This window comes from Aphelocoma coerulescens, chromosome 22 (assembly GCF_041296385.1).
Source record: "Aphelocoma coerulescens isolate FSJ_1873_10779 chromosome 22, UR_Acoe_1.0, whole genome shotgun sequence".
In the NCBI taxonomy this organism is placed as follows: Eukaryota; Metazoa; Chordata; class Aves; order Passeriformes; family Corvidae; genus Aphelocoma; species Aphelocoma coerulescens.
This window is the reverse complement of record NC_091035.1, coordinates 2946841-2960420: the sequence shown is the minus strand read 5'-3', so window position 1 is coordinate 2960420 and position 13580 is coordinate 2946841.

The following is a 13580-nucleotide window of genomic DNA, read 5'->3' as shown; positions in this document are numbered from 1 at the left end:
AAATGCAGAACAGTGGCAGGAACTGTGGTGGGGGGAGAATCCTGAGTCTGCTGCTGTGAGGAACCTTTATTTTCATAATGGGGGCTTCACAAACATGAAGGGAAAAGGAGGAAGAGGTTGGCTCTTCCTTACCAGGCTGCTGATAATTCCTGTTCTCATCCATAACTGCCTGGAGCCCTCCCACTCCAGTGTCCATTGAATTCCAGCCTGATTTTTATAGATCCTGGGATTAAAGGAAGGGAATAGCAGACCCAGGACCACAGGAACACTGTGAGTAAAGCTATAAAATGTTACAGGAAAAATCAAGGATTATGGAATCCTGGAATGGTTGGGGTGGGAAGGGAGCTTAAAGCCCACCCAGTGCCACCCCTGCCATGGGCAGGGACACCTCCCGCTGTCCCAGGCTGCTCCAGCCTGGCCTTGGGCACTGCCAGGGATCCAGGGGCAGCCCCAGCTTCTCTGGGAATTCCATCCCAGCCCCTCCCCACCCTCACAGGGAAGAATTTCTTCTAATATAAGAACCCTCGTACGATTTAAATTTGTGTTACCAGGTGCCAAATCCTGCTTATTTTGCTTCTATTTTTGCCAAAAGGGTGGTTGTGTGAGGAGACATTCAGGATGGATTTTGCCTTTTATCCTTCCCAAGACCATTTTTGCCCAGGCTGGCTGGCACAGCTGCACGGTGACAGCGCCTGAGCTGCCTGGAGATCGCCAGTGACAGCAGAACGTGACACAGATAACAGCAAACAAACTGACCTCGTGTATCCCGTGTGCCACTGCACCAAACCACTCTGTTCTGCTGGAAACAGCTGCTTTCTTTCCCTGATTTTCCTCCTCTCCCTGCTTCCCCCCCCCCCCCCCCCCCCCCACTATTCTTTAAATCCTTTATTCCTCTCTGAAAGACTCCCAGCAAAGATGGTTTATTCTGTGCAGTGCAAATTCACTCTTTCCCTACCCCACTCTGTTCCGTCCTTGTCCGGTGTGCCCCACACTCCCTGTTCCAGCCACCTCTGGATCCTGACCTCATCCAGCCCCCACTTTAAATTAAATTACATCATGCCATGAAATTTCTCCGGCAATTTTTTCTTGTTTGCTCCTTCGGGCACCGCAAGGCCCCAGTGAGGTCACCCCAAAGCTTCTCCTCTCCAGGCTGGACAATCCCAGCCTTTCCTCCCAGCAGAGCTGCTCCATCCCTCTGTTCATCCTGGAGCCTCCTCTGGGCTCTCTGCAGCAGCTCCAGGTCCTCCCTGTGCTGGGCTCAGGGCTGGGGCAGCTCTGCAGGTGGGGCCTCACCTGAGGGGCAGAATTTGGGGAATATTTCTGTGATTGCTCTGCCCTGACTGGGACACTCCTGCAGGAGCCCCAGTCCCACCACGCCCTGAGCTCCACCGTCCCTCCAGCCTGACTCAGCAGGGACAGCCAGGCTCACCCGTGGAGCCAAAAACCCCACCAAAACCCCCTGACAGGTTTTTATTTGTGCTGCTGGAGCTCCAGGAGTTGCTGTGAACACAACAGAGCCCGGTTTCCTGCACCAGGCTCCTGAGCCTGCCGTGTGCTGGAGGGCTCAGTGCCGCTCCTGCCTCTTCCCAGGGCATTTGCTTCGCCCCTTCCCTCTCCAGCCGGGGATGTTTCACCTCTCCCCTCACCCTGCTCTGCATTTTCCCCTGGTTTTCCCCTCCCGCAGCCCCAGGCTGTGAGCAGCAGGGCTGGCAGGGCTCTGGGGCTGACTCTGCAGTGCATCCTCCTCCTGTCCCTGCTGCAGAGGCGTTCACAAGCCCAGAGCTCCCTCAGTGGGCTGCCCTTCACAGGGGAGTGAGGATAATGCTGCTTGGGCTCTTCCCAGATCCAAATCGGTTCTGACCTCGGGGGCTGCTCTAATTTATTGCCTGTGGCAGCTCTTGCACATCAGTGACAGAGCAGGAGTAGGGAGCTGCAGAATCTCCTGTCCAGGTTTCCTCAGATCCTTGCACTGGGCTTTATCCAAGGAAAAGCAGCAATCCAGTGTGGAATAAATGGATTTATTTGGTGATCTGACACAGATTCTTATCCTGAAAGAAATTCAGGTCAGTTGTGAAATTAGAAGTCAAAGACATTCCTTTAGGAGATGTTTCTCTGACTAACTTCAGCAAAGTTCCACTTTTCCCTCATCCTTGTGGTGAAAAGTATCTTCTGAAGCAGAACTGAATTTACAAATAGCTGATTTTCACCAAAAGCAAGGCCTGTGAGAGAGTTGGTGTGGAGCCTGTGCCTCGGTTTACCAGGTAAAGCAGCTGGGCTTGGGAAAACTGCGGAGTCATTCCTGCCTTGCCGTGGAGCTTCGCAGTGAGGATGCAGGAACTCGGCTTCCCAGGCAGGCGTTTCAAAGCCTGCAGCAAGGAGGCAAAAACAACAAACAAAAATATCCTTTCCATGCCCACATGCACAAAAATATCTATGGAAACTTTGTTTGGAGGAGAGGGGCAGTTACAGAGAACACAGGCCACTGCTATCTGGAGTTTCTGCCTCAAACCCTGCAGCTTTTCTGCTTTTTTTTTTTTTTTTTTTTTTTTTTTTTTTTTTGAGGCAATTTGCCCTGAAAAGGGTTAAGCTCTGGGTTTGATGCCAGCATTGCAGCAAGGGGATGAGCAAAGCTGAAGGGCAGCAGGGATGGATGTGCTGCATCTTTAACTGGGTGTGCCCAGCCACTTGCTGCAGTCTCTGCTGCAGTGAGGGCTCTGCTGCCTCGTTAACCCTCTTCGGTTAATGAGAATTGCAGCTGGTGTCACACTCAGACAGAGAATCTGTCTGGAGGTTGATGAGAAACAACAATTAGCCCGTGAAGGGTGGGAAACCTCCCCCAGCACATCCCCCAGCACATCCCCCAGCTCTGCCAACACCCAGCCCAGGGAAACTGTCCCTGATCCTGTGCTTTAGGGAGTTAAAAGGCGCTGCTGGGCACAAAAAGGAGCCAGGCAGAGATTTCAGCACCCGCAGCATCTCGCCCTGCTAGAACTTCACACGGTCATCAAACATTTTCTGCGGAGTCTGCTGGATTTGGCACTTCCAAGGAGATTACTGGGCTGCTGAGTTTCCTTCGGGTTTTTAACACTCCCTTGAACTCATCTGATGTGTGGACATGAAAGGTGCTGCTCCTAAAAGTCCTGAGAAGCAGCTTTTAGAGGATTAAGAGAGAAATTATTTTGAAATCCTGTGTTATGCCTTCACAACTGCAGTGGCTGCTGGGCTGGGCTGGGCTGGGCTGGGCTGGGCTGGGCAGCCACTGGTGCTGTGAGGGTTGGTGATCCAAAGGTTTCCATGGGGTGGTTTGGTGACCCAAAGCTTTCCATGGGGTGTTTTGGTGATCCAAAGCTTTCCATGGGGTGGTTTGGTGACCCAAAACTTTCCATGGGGTGGTTTGGTGACCCAAAACTTTCCATGGGATGGTTTGGTGACCCAAAGCTTTCCATGGGGTGGTTTGGTGACCCAAAGGTTTCCAAGGGGTGGTTTGGTGACCCAAAACTTTCCATGGGGTGGTTTGGTGACCCAAAGCTTTCCATGGGGTGGTTTGGTGACCCAAAGCTTTCTCCAGTCTCGTGAGGGCTTGTTCTCTTTCTATAAAAACAGCCATCTGTGACAGAAATATCATATTAAAATCCCGGGGAATTTGTTTATTCTAAACCCGGGAGACAGCGTTTGCAGGTATTTTTAGACATCTCCTCAGCACACCTGGTAATTCCTTGCTGCTCAGACACTAGTGCTGCTCTCAGAACAATCCCAATGTCAGCAGCTGCACTCGCTGCTCCAAATCTCATCCTTTTTTAATTGAGGTTTTGATCACAATATGCATCTGAGACTTGATCTTCCCTCTGAGAAGCTGGAGATGGTTTTTTTTTTTAACCTAAATCCAAAAGTGATACTTAACCACAATAAAACTATAATTTAGTTGCTGCTTTAATAGCAGCCTGCACGTTCTCACACACTCACGCCTGGGGCTCATGGGTATGCATGAGCTCCTGCAGGATGTGTGGGATCCAGACAAACCCCCCCTGCTCCCGGGAAGGGCTGACTGCAGCATCAATCCCTGCAATTAGGGCAGGGCAGACACCATCCCTGCCGCCTGTGAGGTGCTCGCTGTGCTTTTGGCACTGGGAATGGGAGAAGTTGTTCCGCTCCCTCTGATGCTGTGAAAATTCACAATTCTGAAGCCCCGTGGAGACTTCAGAGGGGGCTGCAGGAAGCAGAGACGTTTCACTCAGCATTAGACAGCGCTGACATTTCCAAAGGGATCGCAGAGACGGGATTGGCAGCTCGGGGCGGGGTGGAACAGAGCGAACCGTTCCGGACCCCAGCGAGCGCCACAGTGAAATAAATGCTGCTGATTCATCCGTGCCTTCCCTTCCCTCGGACGAGCTCTGGTGCCACCAAGTGCCAGTTCCCCAGCCAGGAACCAGCCCTGCCTGCCTGGCACACGCTCCCAGCTGATCCTGCCCGGGGAATGCAGCGGTCTGTGTGGGATCGGAGCTAAAATAACCCTGAAACAGCACTAGGAAGGCTTGAAGTGGGGATTTGCACCATGGATTCTTCCAGAGCCTTAAACCTGATTGCAAATCAGCTGTTAATAAGTTTTTATTAACGTTTATTAAGATTTAGACACGTTCTGAGCTTAAATGTGACTGAAATGGCAGAAACAACAACTCAGGAGTTGACACAGCAGATCCCGCAGCACAGTTTAGACCCAAAAAAGTGCCAAATGCTTCATTGCTGCCCGTGTCCTTCTCCTCCCGGCCAGAGCCTGGGCAGGTTACTCAGCAGAAATGTTCAGGGGTGGCCTGAGAGCCAACGGGGGGGTGCTGGGCTGGGGTTTGCATCCAGGCAAAGAGCTGGAAAGGATCATTCTCTCGGCCCCCGAAATCCAAATCGAAACAGAAAAGGAGGGAAGGTACAGCCTTAGATGGTGGCAGCTTTGAAGCACCGGTGGGGGAGACAATGCCACATCCCGGGGATGCACTGATCTTATGTAATGTCAGATGCAAGAGTGCCAGGACTGACGTCAACAGGGAGCTGGGACATTTTTAGGTGTTCACTCCTGAGTCTCAAGTGGACTGGCTCTGCCAGCACTCTCTGTGCTGCTTGGCTTTGTTTCTCCACCCCTCAAGGTGATCCAGGCTTGTCCTGCATTCCTTCTGCTGTGCTCTGGGAAGGGAACAATGCCTGCGGTTCAGAGCTCAGGTAATACATAAATATGAACTCCTGCTGCTCCCTTCCCGTCAGCAGAGCTTTGCTGGATTGCACCATCTCCAGCAGTTGGGTCTTTCTTTAGCCCTTGATTCCTTTTGAACAAAATGTGGAATACTTTATACCGGCTCATGGTGGTGTGGTAATTACTACAGCAGTGCTGCTAATAAGCCTGGATTGCTTTTGTATGAAATTAAACCAGTGTTAGCAGACAGCTCTGAGTGTTTGCAGCACATCCCTGCTGGAATGGGCACTTCAGTGGAGAATTTTTCCCCACAGTGGATTTTCTAATCACTATTTTCACTGGCAGCTCCCACGTCAGTGAAGACTGGAAGCAGCCACAGGACAGATAAGGCTCTCTGAATTTTCCTTTTCTGCTGTAGAAGAAAGGACAGAGTCCCTCAGACTTGGCAGAGTGGATCACGAACCTCCCCAGGAGCTCAGCCTGCTCCTGCAGTGCTGAACAAAACCTTTGCATGTTCACAGGGCTGGGGATCATAAAGTGACAGCTCCGCTCTGCTCTGCCTCTGCCTTCCCTGCCCTGAACCCATCCATTGTTGTGCCTGAGCCATCCCCCCAGCTGGGGCTCGCTGGGAGCTGAATCACGGCCCCGAACTGAGTCAGAGCGGGGCTGCAAGGGATGGATTTGTGTCTTGTGAGGAACATTCAGAGGTGGGAGAGGTGTCAGTGCAGGCGGAGGGTGGGGCTGATTTACAGCAGCTCAGCTCCTCCACTCTCCTTCGCTTTCCAGTGCACACTTTGGACCAGTAATTAGGGGCTGATGGAAGAAATGTGCATATTTAATGGAAGAAATCTGCTTATTTTCTCTTAGCACAAAAGGCTCCATCCTTTTGGTGCAGTTTTGGGGGTTTTCCCCCATTTCTTAAGCAGTGTGTCTCTAATTCATGTCTGAAGCCTGAGTTAATACCCCGGGCTGGAGGCTCTCATGTCTCTGCTTCTCTCACCACACAGGCTTATTGAAGAAGGTGCCTGGCTCTGGAATCTCACAGAGATTCTCTGAAAGCTGCTGCTGGGTCGGGCACTTTGCCTGACACTGACCAGAGACCTTGATTAATAAAGCAATGATATAATCAAGCCTTCCTGCCTTTCTCTGCAGCGTTGGTGAAATTAGGCTGCTGTGTCAGAGATAACTCTTATTTTGGCTGAGTTACTGGGGCAGGCTATTGACAAGCTGTTCATCTTCCATATCTCCACTAAACTCAATAATTAAAATCCCAACAAACAGGAAGACACGGAGAAGCTTTTCTTCACCCACTACAGCGAGTTCCAAGTTACCAGCAAGAAATTCTATTTTCTTTTCCTTGTTCCAGGCAGTGGGAACAGCTCTGAACGCCTGGCAACAGCGAGCTGACGTCAGCCCAGCACTCCTGAGCCTCAGAAGCTTTGTTAGGAATTCTCCTTGGAGAGAGCCACATCCAGCTCCCGCAGGGACTGCGCGGGTCTCATTCCCTGGGAGCAGAGGGGTGGGAATAGCTGCTGGGTCTGGCTGGATGGGGGTGATTAATTGGTGCTGGTGCTGGGCTGGGAACAGCAAGAGCTGCTTCCCTGCAGGAGAAAGTCCCTTCTGGTCACACAGTGACACCTCCTGTGTGTGGCAGAGCCGCTGCTCTCACTAGCCAGTGCCAGGCAGTGCTTCCCAGTCGCTCCCAGTTCTGTAGGACCTGTGGAGTGAGCGACGCCTCGCCCAGCTGGCAGTGCCCCCTCCCAGTGCCTCCTGCCCTGCTGGGCTCCCACAGTGACTCAGAATGGGCGATTTTACTAAAAAAACCAATTAATATTCGTGTCTGACATCCTCGAACCGAGGCGGGCTGGGTCCGGAGGGGAGCCCGCCGGGGGGATTTGTCACAGGGCTGGGAAGTTTGGGGGTTAAAACCCCAGTGCTTTGTCACTGCTAAAGCCTCAGACAGCAGCTAAAGGCTTGGAAAAGTGAGGCTGTGGGGGTTGTACTCGATGTCCTCAGCGCTAAGGGATCGTGACTCTCCAGATGCACTTCTGTCCCTGCACGGGAGGACGGGATCATTTTCCATCCCACCTCGTGTCCCAGTGCTGCAAGAGCTGGATTTTCATGCAGGAGAACATTAAACCTCTGCTCGCTCTTGCTGTTTGCCGCAGAAACCTCTGAGGCGAGCAGAGCCTTCAGAAATCCCTGCAGGCACCGAAGCACCGCTCGCTGCCCGCAAACCGCTCATTTTCCAGGGATTTATGGAGCTGTTCCCGTCCCTCTCGCGGTGCTGCCGGCAGGGAACCGGCCCATGGCTCCCCAGCATCCCAGACCGGGCTGGGGCTGTGCCAGCGCCGCTCGGGGCTGCTCCCGCTGTGCGGAGCATCCTCTGCCCCAGGCTGGGCTCCGCCCCGCCGGCTCCGGGCTGCTCCTGCCCACGCCGATCTCCTGGTGGCATCTGGCGTTCGACACCGGCAATAGCGGCTCCTTCCGGCCCTGGGGCAGCAGGAATTCCTAAAATAAAGCGCTTTCGGTCTCTTGGTGTGGAGAATATCCAGCCCCAGCCGCGGGCTGGAGGCTCAGACCTCTTAAAAGCAGCTGTAGGATAAGGGGGAATGGCCCAAAGCTGAAGGAGGGGAGGACTAGATGGGATATAACGGAGAAATTCTTCCCTGTGAGGGTGAGGAGGGGCTGGGATGGAATTCCCAGAGAAGCTGTGGCTGCCCCTGGATCCCTGGAAGTGTCCAAGGCCGGGCTGGACGGGGCTTGGAGCAGCCTGGGACAGTGGGAGGTGTCCCTGCCCATGGCAGGGGTGGCACTGGAGGGGATTTAAGGTCCCTCCCAACCCAAATCATTCCCTGGTTCTGTGATTTCCAATTCTCTGCTCCTCCCTACATCCTTTGATTTTGGTATTTAGTGAGTCCTTTCTGAAATTTTGATCACTGATTCTCACCCTTGGGGCTTTGGGATCTCCACTGCCCTCAGCTCTGCTCTCCGTGGCCCCAAAGCAGAGATTTTTCCTGCCTGGTGCAGCTGTAAAATTTTGCAAGCAGGGAGCATCAACATCACCCAGTATCACCCAGTATCACCCAAACCTGGATTTCGGGAATGGAGGAGTTCCCAGGAGAATCCAGCCTCTGGAGAAACAAACCTCACTGTGCCTTTACAATCAATTTCCTTTCAAAATTAAAGCCTTTTCCAAGCCAGAGGGAACTGATTCATAGAGGACACTGAAAGCTCTCAAGTCTCTTATCAGCAGCACTGCAAGCAGCAGTATCCTGGAAAAGAGATTATTGTGCTGCTTTTGTTTCTCAGTTTTGGTTCTCTGCATTGGGAATGTGTCTCTTTCCTCTTCCTCAATGGGACAAAAGGGAAATAAAGTTAAATTAAAAAAAAAAAATAGAAAGATGAAACTCATAAAAGGAGCCAGCATGGGATGAATGGAGAAATTCTTGGGGCTCTGAATGTATCATTGGTGTGCTCATTCATTCCTACGCAAATGCAGCTGAGTCATAAAACGCAGACAGACTTGAATTTTTTAAATTCTAAAATGTGCTTCTGCTTTTTCAGAGCATTTCTTACAAAGATCTCTAAGCTGCTTATGCAAATAAACCAAACCCTGCAAGCAAACACAGACAATTTGTGTTTACAGAGGATGCAAAGAAGATGCTGCCCTTGAGCTGTAAATTATTACTTCTGAAGAATTGCACAGAACCACTCATTATCTGCAGCAAAATCAGGCCCACCTGAGCTCCATAGCTCCATCCTAAGTGGAGATCAGTCTGAGCCACAAAATCTGGGTTTTGTGTGGTTTTTTGGGTCCTTTATTGTCTGTGATTAGGTTTAAAAACCACCTGAGTTCATCAGCTCTAAGATGTGGATTTTATTTTTCTTTTTAGCGGCATTGATTTGTTACTGAAGCAATAATTAAATGTGACAGCAGAGATCAGGAAGCAGCAAATCCTGGGAGAACGCTCAGGTCCTTCCCTGCTGCCGCGCTCTGTCCATCACAATCCACAATTCCCATCCCAAACCAAAACCTGTGACTTTCTTTTAAGAAACAACCCCTAAACCAAGGCTGAACAATCATTTTTTGGTATAAAATGCATCGGAATTCCTTAAGAAAAACACTTTACTCCCACAAGGGGCTGGAAAGGGACTTTGGGGTGCATGGCAAGGGTGGCACTGGATGGTCTTTGAGGTCCCTTCAGATCATTCCATGATCCCAAGCACAATTCCGATATAAATATGTGATTTTGGCTCTCTGCCCTCCTGACTACCAAAATCAGAGGCTTCATTTTAAATGGCAACACTTTTCACACAAACCTCCCAGGATCACGGGGGAAAAAAAATAAAATAAAAGATTGCTGCTTTTAGAAAATAGAATTATTGATTGCCATCTGCTGAAGACAAGTCCCAAGAATTATTGGGAGCTCATTTCCAGCCTGGGAAATGTTGATTAAATCTGACCACACCACCCCCCTGCTGAGGACACTTTCGGGAACAAGGCATTAAAGATGTAAGAGCTGCATTAAATATAAAATAATCGATACCCAGGTCCCAGCTGTGATGGATGGACACCACGGGCACTGCAGGAGGCTCCTCCTCCCAGGCACTTCGGAATTAGCCAGGGCTTCTTAATGAAATCCTGCCAGCACTTCCTCCTTTTAATCTTCCCCATGGTCCGGGAAAAGGAGGGAGGGAGGAGCAGAATTACTGGCACAGGAGGTAAAACGTGAATTGAGAGTTTGGAATTCTCGTGGCACCCCTGGGTTTGGGGCAGTTGTGCCCCCGTGGCTCTGGTTGAGGGTACAGAGGTGCAGGAATAAGGAGAGGACTGGAAAAACTCCACCTGGATTCACACTGGTGTAAAAAGCAGAGTTTCTGCCTAAGATGCCAAAAACTTCACTGAAATTTCATCTTATTGGCCCAACCATCACTCCCAAGGACCATCTCAGCTCCTCAAGTGTTGGCCAAACACCTTCTTGTTCTCAGTGCTAAACCCAAACCCACCCCAGCTCTCCTTGCTGTGCAGGAATTAGGAATTCCCTCATCTTTTCCTCCATCCTTCAGCCTTTTTTTTCAGGGAACCTCCTCCCCCAGGTCGGTGAGAAACACCACGAGAGCAGAGTTTATTCTTCCATCAGGCAGTGAACTGAGCTCTGTCCTGGGGCTCTCATTACAAACCCAGTTTAGGTTCCAAGGTAGATGGGAACAATAGACCAGAAGAAGCCCCAGAGAACCTCAGCACAGAAATTCAGGATTTTATCAGGAATACATTCCCACAGAACATTTCTGTCCCCAGTAATTACTGAGGCAGAGGGCACGGGGGGGCCCAGGCACATTCTCAGTGTCATAAACCTCATCTTGCCCTGGGGACACTTCTGCTGTTCCAAATCCAGCAGAATTCCCTGCTTCCTTTGCACAGTTCCAAACCACCCATGGAGCTGCTCTGTGGGATTCCCTGCACAGAAAACAATATTAGATAACACATGAATGTGGGGTTTTTTTATATGGTTGGAAACAAGGGGCCAAACCCAACCCTGTGACTTTTTAGTTGTGTAGAAATCAAGAGCTGGAGAAGAAAAGGGAAAGGGAAAAGGGAAAGGGAAAGGGAAAGGGAAAGGGAAAGGGAAAGGGAAAGGGAAAGGAAAAGGAAAAGGAAAAGGAAAAGGAAAAGGAAAAGGAAAAGGAAAAGGAAAAGGAAAAGGAAAAGGAAAAGGAAAAGGAAAAGGAAAAGGAAAAGGAAAAGGAAAAGGAAAAGGAAAAGGATCTTTATCTCCAAACATTTTGTAATAAAAGCTGGGAGTAATAAAAGTCCATTTCTGCCAGGCTTGTTCACTCTTTTATTTCCTAGAAATAGTCACAACTTCCAGCCCAAGAGTTTTGATGATGAGATTTTACCCAAGGCCACTGACTTGCAAAACCTTTCCTCACACTCTCAGCAGCTTTCCAGACAGAGGGAACTGCAGCACAACCTTCTGCCAGCCTGGCTGTGGGCTGCTCACGAGCAAGATGAAACAGTGCTGCTGCAGGGAACGATCCTGGCATCACAACTTCAAATGCACCAGCCAGGCGGAATTCATGTCCCTGGCACTGCTGAGACCAAGGTTTGGTGTGTGCAGTGTGAAGAGAAGGCAAAATAACTCCTGTCAGTGGAGCTGTGCCGATTCCACCCCGAGTGAGCCACTGATCTGAGTCTGGCTTCCAGCAGGAGCCCTTTGCTGCTGCCCAGGAGGCTCTTCCCCAGTGCAGGGGGCAGAAATAAACGGAGAAAATTCCCAGGTGAGATCTCTGCATGCACCACCACCTGGGGTATCGTTTCCCATCATGTTTCCCTTCAGGAATATCGGATTTGGGACTTCACACCTTCCTCCTGTAGCTGCTGGTGGCCTTTTCTCCCGGAGCTGGTGCAGATAAGGGAATTCCGGCGTTTATCTGGCTGGCATTGGCAGCACGGGCTCTGAAGTGCTGCACGTGTGCCGGGGCACCCTGCAAACATTGCCCTGAGCTTTGCTCCTAAAGCAAAGGCTGATTTGTGTGATTGAGGCTTTGATTTGCATGGACAAAGGGAAATCACCATCTGGAGAAAGTGCTGACTGGCTGGGAAGATTCTTCTGCCTTTCCTTAGAAAGAAGGGAAGGGAGGAGGGGCAGGGAAGCCACGCTTTGAAATTTTAATAAACTCAGCCATAAAAATACAAAGCGATTAAAATGGAAAGGCCGAGTGAAGGTTTCTCAGGAGCTGCTGCTCTGGCTGCCGGATACATCGAGGCAGAGCCTTCCCCAGCTGCCCGAGGCTTGCTCAGCCCCCAGTCCCGTGAAAGCGAGCGGGAGTCGGGTTCCAGGAGCCAGGTGGCTTTGAAAATGTTCGCAGGGAATCACGGACCGGCAAAGATGACATTTCAGGGAATATTCCTCTGGAGAAAAAGCCATGAACCTGCCTGACAATTCATTGCCCTGCACCCCCAATTTAACAGGGGCAAAAATGTCTGGAATCAACAGCTCTGCCCCACTGGGGCTGAGGGAATGCAGGGCTGGCTGCGAACCCAGGGAACTCCGTGGCACTGGGGCAGAATTCCAGGCCAGGTCCTGCTGATAAAGGGAACTAAAACCCTCTGGACCTCTCCAAAAAGTCTGTGCCTATTGTTGGAATGCAGATCCTGAAGTCACCAAAACTGGCAGGGGTCGGACTGTGCCGAGCCCAGCTGAGCCCTGAGGAGCCGCTGGTGGAGGCTCCGGCCCCGAAGTGCCCAAAGGAGGGGTGGGATTTGGGGATGTGCTGGGCACGCTGGGACGGGCTGAAGGTTGGGCTGGATGATCCTGGAGGTCTCTCCCAACCTCAGAGGTCTTTCCCAGCCTCAGTGATTCCGTGCCAGTGTCTCTGCAGCTCCCAGGTTGGAGCTGTGAGTGCTGGGGACGTGCAAAGCCAGGTCATCCTTAACTCAGACAGGCACTAACAAACCCAAACCCGAAATTTACTGTTCCCGGATTCATTTCAGCAGGAATCTGAGGTACTTTTGAATTCCTACACGGCACCTTTCAGCATCATTAAGCACCTAAGCACCTTTACAGCTCTGTCCCCAGGAAATCTCCTGTCCACATCCTGCAATTTTTGGTAGTTTCACACCAAGGCAACAACTTTTTCAGAAGCACAAATGCCATTTCCAGCCGAGGAACAGGCAGAGGACAGTGTAACCCACAGCAGCTCATGCTTTGCTGCAAGATTTCTGTCTCCTGCAAATCCATGTCAGTGTGTTCCACCTTCCTGCAGGGATGGGAAGAAATCATTTCTTCACTGGAAGAAACAACCATTTTTCTCTCCCCTGTCCAGCTGCAGATGGGAACAAGTTTGTCACACCGTGGCTCCATCAGAGCTGGGTTGTGGTGCCTGTAAATTCAGTTTAATTAATGAATCTCTGCCCTGTCTCACAGCTCCGCTGGCCCCAGGGGAGCTGGTGGCAGGTAAAGAGTGGCTTTGCTGAAAAAACGTTTTGAAATATCCCTGTCACCTCAACAGAACACCAAAGGAACTGCCGGGAGGGCACTGCAAACCAAGGGACAGAACGAACACTATCAGACACTCGGGGTAACAAAATGTGCAGTGGAATATTCAGACAGAACGAATCTGGGCAATGAGATTGTCCGATAATATCTTAAACATCGTTCCATGATAAAAACATGTCCAGGCAGATGGATGAACGCTCTGCTCTCTCCTATTTGTGGGGTATTTGCATATTTAATTGCTTATCTGCCCTACTCTGCTGCTTTCTCTGGATGGTTTCTGCTGGGGATTGAAAATTAACAGTTCGGTTCTTATCAGACCTGATCATCCATCTTCGAGAGGGGCTGACTTATTAAATTAATGAACAGATGGCTTTTGTTGAATTTTTTCATTGGCTTTA